Source organism: Chrysemys picta, chromosome 6, assembly GCF_011386835.1.
Source record: "Chrysemys picta bellii isolate R12L10 chromosome 6, ASM1138683v2, whole genome shotgun sequence".
NCBI classification, from domain to species: Eukaryota; Metazoa; Chordata; order Testudines; family Emydidae; genus Chrysemys; species Chrysemys picta.
The window spans coordinates 39311851-39321827 of record NC_088796.1 but is presented as its reverse complement, the minus strand read 5'-3'; positions in this window follow the sequence as shown (position 1 = coordinate 39321827).

The window sequence follows — 9977 nt, the reverse complement described above, 5'->3', positions numbered from 1 at the left end:
CAGGTGATATTGTAAATAAAAAGCAGGCAGCAGTATCTCCCGTAAATATAAACACACTTGTTTTTCTTAGCAATTGGCTGAACAAGAAGTAGGACTGAGTGGACTTGTAGGCTCTAAAGTTTTACATTGTTTTGTTTTTGTAATGTAACAAAAAAAAATGTACATTTGTAAGTTACACTTTCACGATAAAGAGATTGCACTACAGTACTTGTATGAGGTGAATTGAAAAATACTATTTCTTTTGTTTATCATTTTTACAGTGCAAATATTTGTAATAAAAATAATAATATAAAGTGAGCACTGTACACTTGGTATTCTGTGTTGTAATAGAAATCAATATATTTGAAAATGTAGAAAAACATCCAAAATATTTAATACATTTCAATTGGTATTCTATTGTTCAACAGTGCGATGAATTGCAATTCATTTATAAATCAGTTAATCTTTTTGAGTTAATCACCTGAGTTAACTGCGATTGATCAACAGCCCTACTTGTAACCAGAGACAGAGTTTTACCTCTCACCTCACAATTTAATTTCCTTAATAGCCTTTTGTGTTCAAGGTTTTTTGAAAGTCTAAATTATGTCAAATATTTTCTCTTTATCTGCTAGTTTGCTGACTTGCTCAAAGAACCCTAACAGAGTAGAGAGGCACAGTTTTCCTTTAGTCATTTCCAAAACCGGATTGCCAAATGTACTTGTTGATTATTACACTGATATTCTATGGGGAGCTGCTCCAACTAACACTGGCAATAGCCCTTCTGCTCCAGGGTAGATGGATGCTGGCTGCGGCACTAGATGCTTGGCTTCTAGAGTGAGCAAATATGAAGCAGTGAACTTCAACAATTGTAAGAGAATGGATCATAGAGGCAAGAAACCAGAGCTTTATTGCATCCAAAGGAGCAGGGTATTCCTGTGTGATTTCCAGAGCATTCAAAGCTCACTTGGGATCCTCCAGTTTGTGGGAGACACCATCTTACAGGCTCTATTCAGAAACTATGGAGGGTGGCTTCTGATGGAATCAAGCTATTACTTGATACTAAAAAAGTACTTAAACTGCAGATGACCTCAGCCAGGTTCTTTTCAGAGTGGGCAGGCCAGCACTAATGGTGAGCAACTAAAGTTGACAGTTCTTTACTACGGAGAGAATTTCTGTTTGCAGTATTGTTGCAGCCTGTTGGTCCTAGGATATGAGAGAGAAAAGGTGGATGCGGTAATATCTTTTATTGGACCAACTTCTGGTGGTGAAAAAGTTACGCTTTTGAGCTACACCAAAGAACAGCTCTGTTTTGATCAAAAGCTTGTTTCTTTTACCAACAGAAGTTGGTCCAAGAAGAGATATTACCTTATTCACCTTGTCCCTCTAAAAAAAATTTCTGGCATTTTCCATCTAAATCTATACAAAGTAACCCATATGATGTGGGTAAGAAGAAGTAGGGTGGAGCTGAAGAGTTTGTATTCAGGCTTCTCTATTGTTAGTTACAGAATTCTGTTTTTCAATATTTTGTACAATTCCATGATTAACAATCACATGAAAATACACACATTTATATGGTTATAAAAGCTTTGTAGGAATACTACTATGACATGATGGGTCTTACTGGAGTGTTTTATAAGTTAGAATACGTGTGGAATTTTCTGGAGTCTCATTTATGAATTAAACACCATTTTTTTCTTGAATATAGCAGAGAGGCAGAGCTAACTGGGAAATAAAGTGGCAAATTTTGAAGGAGTGGAGAGGGGGGAGCCACTTGTTAAATTTATATTTCAGATTGTTTTGGTGATCTGATGTGGCCGATCCATCTCCTTAAGAGGTAAGCTTCTAAAAATATTTGCCAAAGCTTGTTCATTCTCTGCCCCCTTTAGCATTCTAGGGTGGAACTTTGAATCTTCTGATAATTTCAAATGTCACTCACCTCTACACTTCTTAACTTATCTGTCCCCATAACTCAATTTTTTGAAATAAGCAATTATCTCTGCTCTTCCTTTCAAGGAAGGAGGTAAAACCTTTATTTTCATTATCTTGAGCCTCTAACTCCCTGTCCGATTTTACAGAGAAACTTCCCTTAAATTGTGCTTCTGGGTATTATAAAGTTTTGTTTTGTCCATTGCTTTTTAAATCTCAGTTTCAGGTCTTCTGTTTCCTAGAGGCAGTATGGATTTGTTATTTATCCTTAATATTGTTCTGTATTTCCATATATCAATTCTTTCAAAAAGCCAGTGGCTTATTAAAACAGTGTCTCAAGGCTGGCATCACTGGCAGACAGGAGGAAACAAAGTTTGAGCCTTTAATTATACATGTGTATCTAGTGTTGTTGTAGGCATGTTGGTCCCAGGATATGAGAGAGTCAAGGTAGGTGAGGTAATATATTTTATTGGACCAACTGCTGTTGGTGAAAAGGACAAGCTTTTGAGCTTCACAGAGCTCTTCTTAAGGTCTAGAGAAGAAAACTAGTCTCTCCAAGTTAAATATAAGCTAATTACCTTGTGACATAATGACATTACCTATAGCTAAAAAGCAAAGCCCATTTGTGCTGAAAACGTTGCAGATGTAAGGATTGGCAGGACTTGAGTCCAGGCCTGCAGGGCTACCAGGCAGCCAACATTCCCAGCTGGCAGCAGCTGTAATGTGGGCACCCCCTGCGGCCCACAATCCACAGAAATTGCATTCCACAGGAAGTTCCACCTTCACTGGTCTCACAGACAGTTACCATAGTGATCCCCAATTGGCTCCTTGATCATATATAAGCCCCTGGAGTGTATCAGGCAGTTTTGAATCATAAAAGTTACATACAGCTCTTTTTCACTTTCCCTTGGCAAGCACGCAGCATGGCCAAACCACTAACCGTGGTGAGTTCGGCTGGAGTCGGGGGAGGTGCAAAATGGGACAAAGGATTTGGGTGGTTACAGAAGGGGATCACCTACAAGTGCCCAGGGAATGACCAAGAGAAGGCACCAGACAAGTGGTGAGTGGAGCACCCCGAGACAGCTTGACTCCCGACTCTGACTCCAGCTTTGGCCCTCATCTTGACTCTGGCACTGGCCATGACCCCCGGGCTTTGGCTCCTGGCACCCAAGCTCCTGCCACTAGTTCTGCCTACCTTTGCCCAGGAGCCTCACATGCTGTATTTATGAGGCACTGCCACTGAGCAAATAATTAGTATTGTAATTATCCTAAAAAATTAGGGGGGGAAGTTGTTTGTGATCTGTCTATGAGCAACATACATTATTCTCAAATTTAAACATTATTTGAAATTACTTGCCAAATGTGTGTAACTAATTCTTGGCCAGAATATTGTTCACAAGTAGGTTATTGTATTTGATGTTAGGGACATATTCATTAGTTTTGAATTGAGACACAGGCTACATGGTATAATTTCTGTTTTTGACTAAGTAAAACTGAGAGAATCAGTTTTATGGTGCAAACCCTGGAAAACTGATTCTAAGTTTCTGATTTCAATGTAAAAAAATATGTAAAAAGTTGCTTTGGACATATTGACTGTCCCCCCTGCTTCTTTCCTCCCTTCTTTTGCACTTGGTGTAAGTTTTCCACTGTATGACCAAAAATCCATATTTCATAGGATCAGTTTTAAGGACGTTTCTAAGGAAATTCTTGTGCTAAATAATTTTTCTTAAACACAAATTATGTACTAACTGCAGTAAAGCACAGCAAAGTCTTAGATAGTGAGTGGGAATTTAGAGGTGATAATCTGCATCATTGTCCTCTAGCGGCTCCAAATCTCTTCAACAATAGATTTTTTTTTAACAAAAGTTGATTGTAGTCAGTTTTCTTCCATTCATTTTGCATTCCCCAAGAGTCAGCAAAATCCAGTATTTATGTGCAACTACTGTACCTTATGGAAAGTTTCTTCTGAAGCAGTTAAATCTGATTATATGATGATTACTCATCATTATTAATTATAGTTAGGAAGTAAAATGGAAGTTGTGAACTTTGAAGAATTAGTAATTAATCATTTATTTTCTGAAGCAGCAGCATTCAAGCAAGACAAGTAAATGAGTCTGGAAAGCCCTCAAAATGTGCACCTTAATTATAAATATGCTGTATTTGCTAACTCAAGACATAGCATGTTCAACTGTTCAAATCTCCTTAAAATCTGTAAATTAAGCATTATAAAGAGTTTGGAAATAGACAATGGAAAAAATTATTTTATTAAACTATAGCTAATACCATTGAGTAAAGATCTGGCAATGGATTTGAGATTATCTTGTGAACTATAAATGGAATTTTATAATTGTTCAGCTGTCAAAGAAAACAAAACATTGGTTATGTAGATAGGTGATGAGTCATGTCCATGTCGACAACTTGTCTGTCAGTCAGGAATCTTATTATACAAAGGATCTAAATATCCATGAAAAAACAGATTTTTGATGGACAGCTGAGCTACAGGAATAGACTCCATAAAGTAGACAATTTTCAAACAGCCAGGATGGTTAGAATGGTTCAAACGGCCATGGTTAGAATCAATAGGATTTCGTTTTTTAACTTAACTGGTGGGCTGTTTACAACTTTTATTCTAGATTTATTTTCTTCACATTATAATTTAAATTCTATCCAGATTAAATGCTCTTTAAAGCATTGCCAATATAAAAATGCCAGCCTGGTTGTGGGTATGTAATAGAATTTAATTATCAATGGAATAACAGCTTGTTGTACATGGCTGTCTATTATTCTATTTATGCTCATACAGCAATGATCCCACAATTACCCCTAGACTGTAAGCACTTTGAGGCACAGTGCCTAGCCCAATAGGGTACTGATCAATGAGTAGGGCTGGTAGGTGCTATAGTAATAAATGAATTAATAATAAAGTAATGTAACTTGAAGATGGCAATACAGCACAATCATGATCAAATATTTAGCACCTATACAGATCACACCCTATTAGCAAACCAGTGGATGCCCTGAAATGAGAACTTCACACACTTCCTACTGCCTCAAGGTAGAATATTTCTGCTGAGCAAATGGGTGGAAATCATTCTACCATTTTAAAAGCACTGTTTTTGGTAAATAAATCTTAGTACATACAATATATCAAAGCTTTTGTGAACATGGCAGTTATAAAAAGCAGATCTCTTGGCATTGGTCATACCATCTCAGGCTGTGAGCCTGACCAATCAGAAGTTAAACAGGATCCAGTCTGATCAATACTTAGGAAACTTCCAATGAAAAGTCAAGCGCTGTAGAAAGAGGTGGTGTCAATTCAGTACCTATATCTTCTAGGTCAGTACCAAGTCAACATCAAAACAGGATTTACTTTTAGGGAACAGTGACATAAGCTGGTGCTTGGGTGATAAGTAAAACCAAGAGTCCCTGGCCATTAATGACCCAATAGCATCTTTTGTAAGAACAAGGTCACTAGCCTTAGTGTCCTGGCCAAATTCCTTCTGTAGTTTCAATTGGACATGGTGTTATCTCCAATTTCAGACAAATAATTGAGTGTAGTGTTGCCGTGCACTGTTAAATGGTTTTACCCCAAAGCTGGCTGTACTTTATTGATGGCTAAAATAATTACTGCATAAACAGCATTCAGGGCCTAATCATTCATGAGCAACCACAGGTGCACATTAGGTTAGAAATGGAACATTTCCACAGCTTTTCACTGTGTTGATGGTCAATGCAACAGAGATCTCTACAAAACAAAAACAAAACCATTTGTTCCCCCTCAACAACTATTTCTCTTCAAGATTCCAATTTAAAAAACAACAAAACTCACAGATCTTCTTAGCTACATGCTAAATTCCTTATTTAATCATACTGCTTTCACTGCTTCCCACTACCATTCAGATTCTAAACTCTTTTGGTCAGAACCTTGTCTTCACATCTATATGTAGTGTCCAGCACAGTGGTCCCCAAACTGGGGGGCGTACCCTCTTAGGGGGACACGGAGGCATGCTTGGGAGGGTGTGGCTGGGGCCTGTTTTGGCCCCAGCTCCGCTCCCAGCCTCACCCCCAGGTGTGATCCCAGCATTGGCCCCTGGGTCCCGGCCCGGCCGCAGCTCCACACCTGGCTATGGCCTCAGCTGGTGGCCCCGACCTGGCCATGGCTCCACTCCCAGCTACAGCCCTGCCCCAGCCCCAACCCGGCCATGGCTTTGCTCCCATCCCAGACCCCACCCCTAGCCTTGGCCCCTGGATCCTGTCTGTGGCTTCGGCCCCTGACCAAGGCCCCGCTCCCAGCTACAGCTCTGGCCTTCACCGTGGCCCCATTCCCAGCCCCAGCTCCTATGGGGGGCAGGGGGCATGGACAGAGGTAAGGGGGAGTGTAATGTAAAAAGTTTGGGGCCCATTGGTCTCACACATTGTTGGTATGTATCAATTGAATAATTTTGCCCAAAAATCGGGGTTGGTAGGAGACAAATAGATTCCTTTGCAGCCCTGCAAGAAAAGTCTTCCTCAGTGCCAGAATGAGAAATGTCTTAGCTGATTTTTTCCCTCATTCATAATTAATGGCTCTCCTGTGGAATGTGGAGATGGTCAATATTAGTGCTTGAGGCTCTGGACTAAACCCCGTCCTTCAATCAAGGCCACCAGACAAGTTCTTCCAAAACTGTAGAAACACTCCAGCAAACATCTGTTAGCATTAAGATAAAAATTTGAAGCTATATTGGCAAACCTTAAGGCAATTATATGTTCAAGGTTCCCTTTAGAGAAAAAATTCCAATTGTTATAAATTGTATTCTGGGTCATTACCAGACTATCAGTGGGTTGAAGGAGGAAAGAAACTGCCAGAAGAAAGTAAATTATCAACAGGTAAGAAATTTCTCATTCTGCTGCACAGCATCTCTCCTCACTCATCACAAATAGGAAGTAGTGAGAAGTGATTCCCCCGAGTAGGGACGGAGAAGGATAAAGCAGAATTTTAATGATAATAGTAGAATAATATGAGCAAGATGAAATCCCCCCCGTATAAAGCAAAAGCGTAGTAATTGAAAAAATTATTTGCGAAATAAGCCAGTAACATCTAGCACATTTGGTCCCCCTCCTGGCCTTCCTCGAGGGCATCCACATAAAGGTTTCAGGCTTCCTAGCTGTCAGCTCACTCAAGTGGAGACCCATGTTTCTCTCTCTCCAGACTGGAGGTTTAGGCTTGCATTTCCTCTGCACTTCACTGTGACTTCCCCAGGAGGCCTGACTAGGGTCTAGTGCCTGTGGTTAAACTTTCTCCAGAGGCTACAACAGTGTATACCAGTTACCAACCAGCCTTCAGAAAGCAAAACACATTTATTCTTAGGGTACAAGCATTACAGAGAAAACGTATAAAAAGAATAAAAGTTTCTACGCACATGCTAAAAGCTTACCAGCGGTCTCCCATCGGTTTTATGGGGTCCAGTAAGGCAACATCCTTTCACAAGGGTTGCAGCCCTCCCTTGGGCAGAGGGTCCTGTCCATTTGCTGAATCAAAAGGCCTTTGTTAGTCTAAACTCAGCCATTTTATACCAAAAGCCTTTTCTTTATCTGTTGGTCTCTGGAAAACCCAGTTTGAACCAGTACATGCAAACCTCCCCAAGGGGTTATACATCTCAGGGGGGAGGGGGGTTACAGCCTCTTTAATCATCCCCCACTGTTTTTAGTCCTTGGAGGAGCTGTGGAAACCCCCTGCCCCCAGAGTTGCATACAATCCCTGGCTTACAGTGATATATAAACCATATATATAAACTTAATAGAATGTGGTCCCCAAAGTAAGATACTGTGTATAATTGCACCTTCCTACCAAAGGATGCCGCTGCAGAGGAACAAAAACTTACTTTGCAAATCTTTCTCAGATGAGGCAGAGACAGTCTCTTCATAGAACATAATTAGGGACTGTGGAGAGGGATCATTGATTCCCATCTGTGAATGGCTTCCCAGATGCCTAAAATGCCAGCGACTACAAGACTTTAACATCTTGCCTGTAGCAACTTTGAAGCTTTATGGTCTTAGCAATTTGGATGGGAGTGAGATGAGCCGGTTAGGTTTGGCAGATCTACTTCACATATCTTTATGGCTCTAGGACAGGGGTGGGCAAACTACAGCCTGTGGGCCAGATCCAGCTTGTGGGATTGCCAGCCCCATGGCACAGCGGGGCTAAGGCAGGCTCCCTGCCTGCCCTGGCCCTGCGCCGCTCCCAGAAGCAGCTGGCACCATGTCCATGCTGCCCCTGGGCGGGTTGGGGGGGCAGAGGACTCCATGCGCTGCCCTCACCTGCAGGCACCGCCCCCCACAACTCCCATTGGCTGGGAATGGGGAACCGTGGCCAATGGGAGCTTTGGGGGAGGTACCCGCAGGGGCTGCAGGGACATGGTGCCAGCTGCTTCCGGGAGCGGCATGGGGCCAGGGCAGGCAGGGAGCCTGCCTTAGCCCTGCTGCCACCCCGGAGCCACTACAGGTGAGCAGCACCAGGCTGGAGCCCGCACCATGAACCCCTCCTGCACCCCACACCCAAATCCCCTGCCACACCCCGCATTCCCTGCCACACCCCAACCCCCTGCCCCAGCCCTACATTCATGGCCCTGCATGCAATTTCCCCACCCAGATGTGGCCCTCGAGCCAAAACATTTGCCCATCCCTGCTCTATGAATACCCAACCTTTCCAGAGAAGCACTAAGGATTAGAACAAAGTGATCGCAGAGCTATTTCTCAAGAAATGTGGAATCTGAGCTCCTTTCCCTGGCAGAGCGAAGATACGTGGGCTAAAAACCAGACAGGTACAATCCTCATTTGGATGACTGAGAGAGAGCTTCACAGAAATATCAGAGTACAGAGAGTGGCTAAGGCTATGTCTATGCTACAGCGGCGCAGCTGCACCAGTAGCGCTTCTGGTGAAATGCTCTAAGCCAACCGGAGAGAGCTCTCCCATCAGCTTAATAACTCTTGCCTCTGCAAGAGGTGGCAACTATGTCACTGGGAGAAGTTCTTCCACCGGCAGAGTGGTATTCTCACCGGTGCATAGGTTGATATAACTTACATTGTTCAGGGGTGGGGATTATTCATACCCCTGACCAATGTAAGTTAGCTGGAGTAATTTGTAGTGTAGACGTAGCCGAAGTGTGGGAGAAAAGCTCCAACAAACACTCCTTTAGGGTGGGAAGGCAAAAGAGAAAGGTTTTAAATCCTTGTTTTTACATCACTTGCTCATTTACAAAACTAACTGCTGCCTTATGAAAGGTTGTTTTTTAGAGACCAGGCACCTCCAGAGTTCACACAATTTCCCCAAGCAGACTGTGAGAGGTTCGCATCCTTGGGAATCATCATGCTCCTAGTTGAGCCTTTTCACAGTGGCTTTGTGTGGGAGGGGAGGCCCCATTTACTGGTCCAATTTCAAGCCCCAGGACCTGGTAGAGTGAGATCCGCCTGACGGCAGCAATAGCAGGGCACAGCTCGCCCTGTAACAGTCCAATAGCTCTGTTAGACTATTAAATACAGTAGTGCCAACCTCAAGAGATCAAATATCAGGTTAGAACCCCAAAATCGTATTTTTTAAAAAAAAGACTATACCACGTTTTTATCGGTCTTTTGATCTTTGAACCTCCCTGCCCATCCCCACTCTGTGCATGAGACAATTGGTGTTGCCCACTGTCCCAAATTTATTGAGCAAAGTGATTATGGCCCTCACTGCAAAAGCTCTCACCTCCCCACCCCTACACCTCTCCTCTGCCCTATTAATTTTGCACCCCCCCCATTAGTTTAGCCCACCCTCAGTTCAGCCCATCCAGCCCCCCAACAGTTTGCCCCCCCAGCCCTTATAAGTTCATTAATTCCATTAGTTCAGCCCCCCAGCCTCATGGATGCTCCTCCTGAGGTTCTTCACTCCCCTCCACAGGACTGGAGGGGGCTGTAGTAGGTCCCTGGTCCGTCTTCCATCCTGGGGGGGGGCAGCTCCAGGGGCTCTTCATACCCCTCTGCCTTTCTCAGGCTGGGGGCTGAAGGCAGGGAGAGAGGAAGGGGAGTAGAGGTGACGTCCTGTCCATTTGGTCACA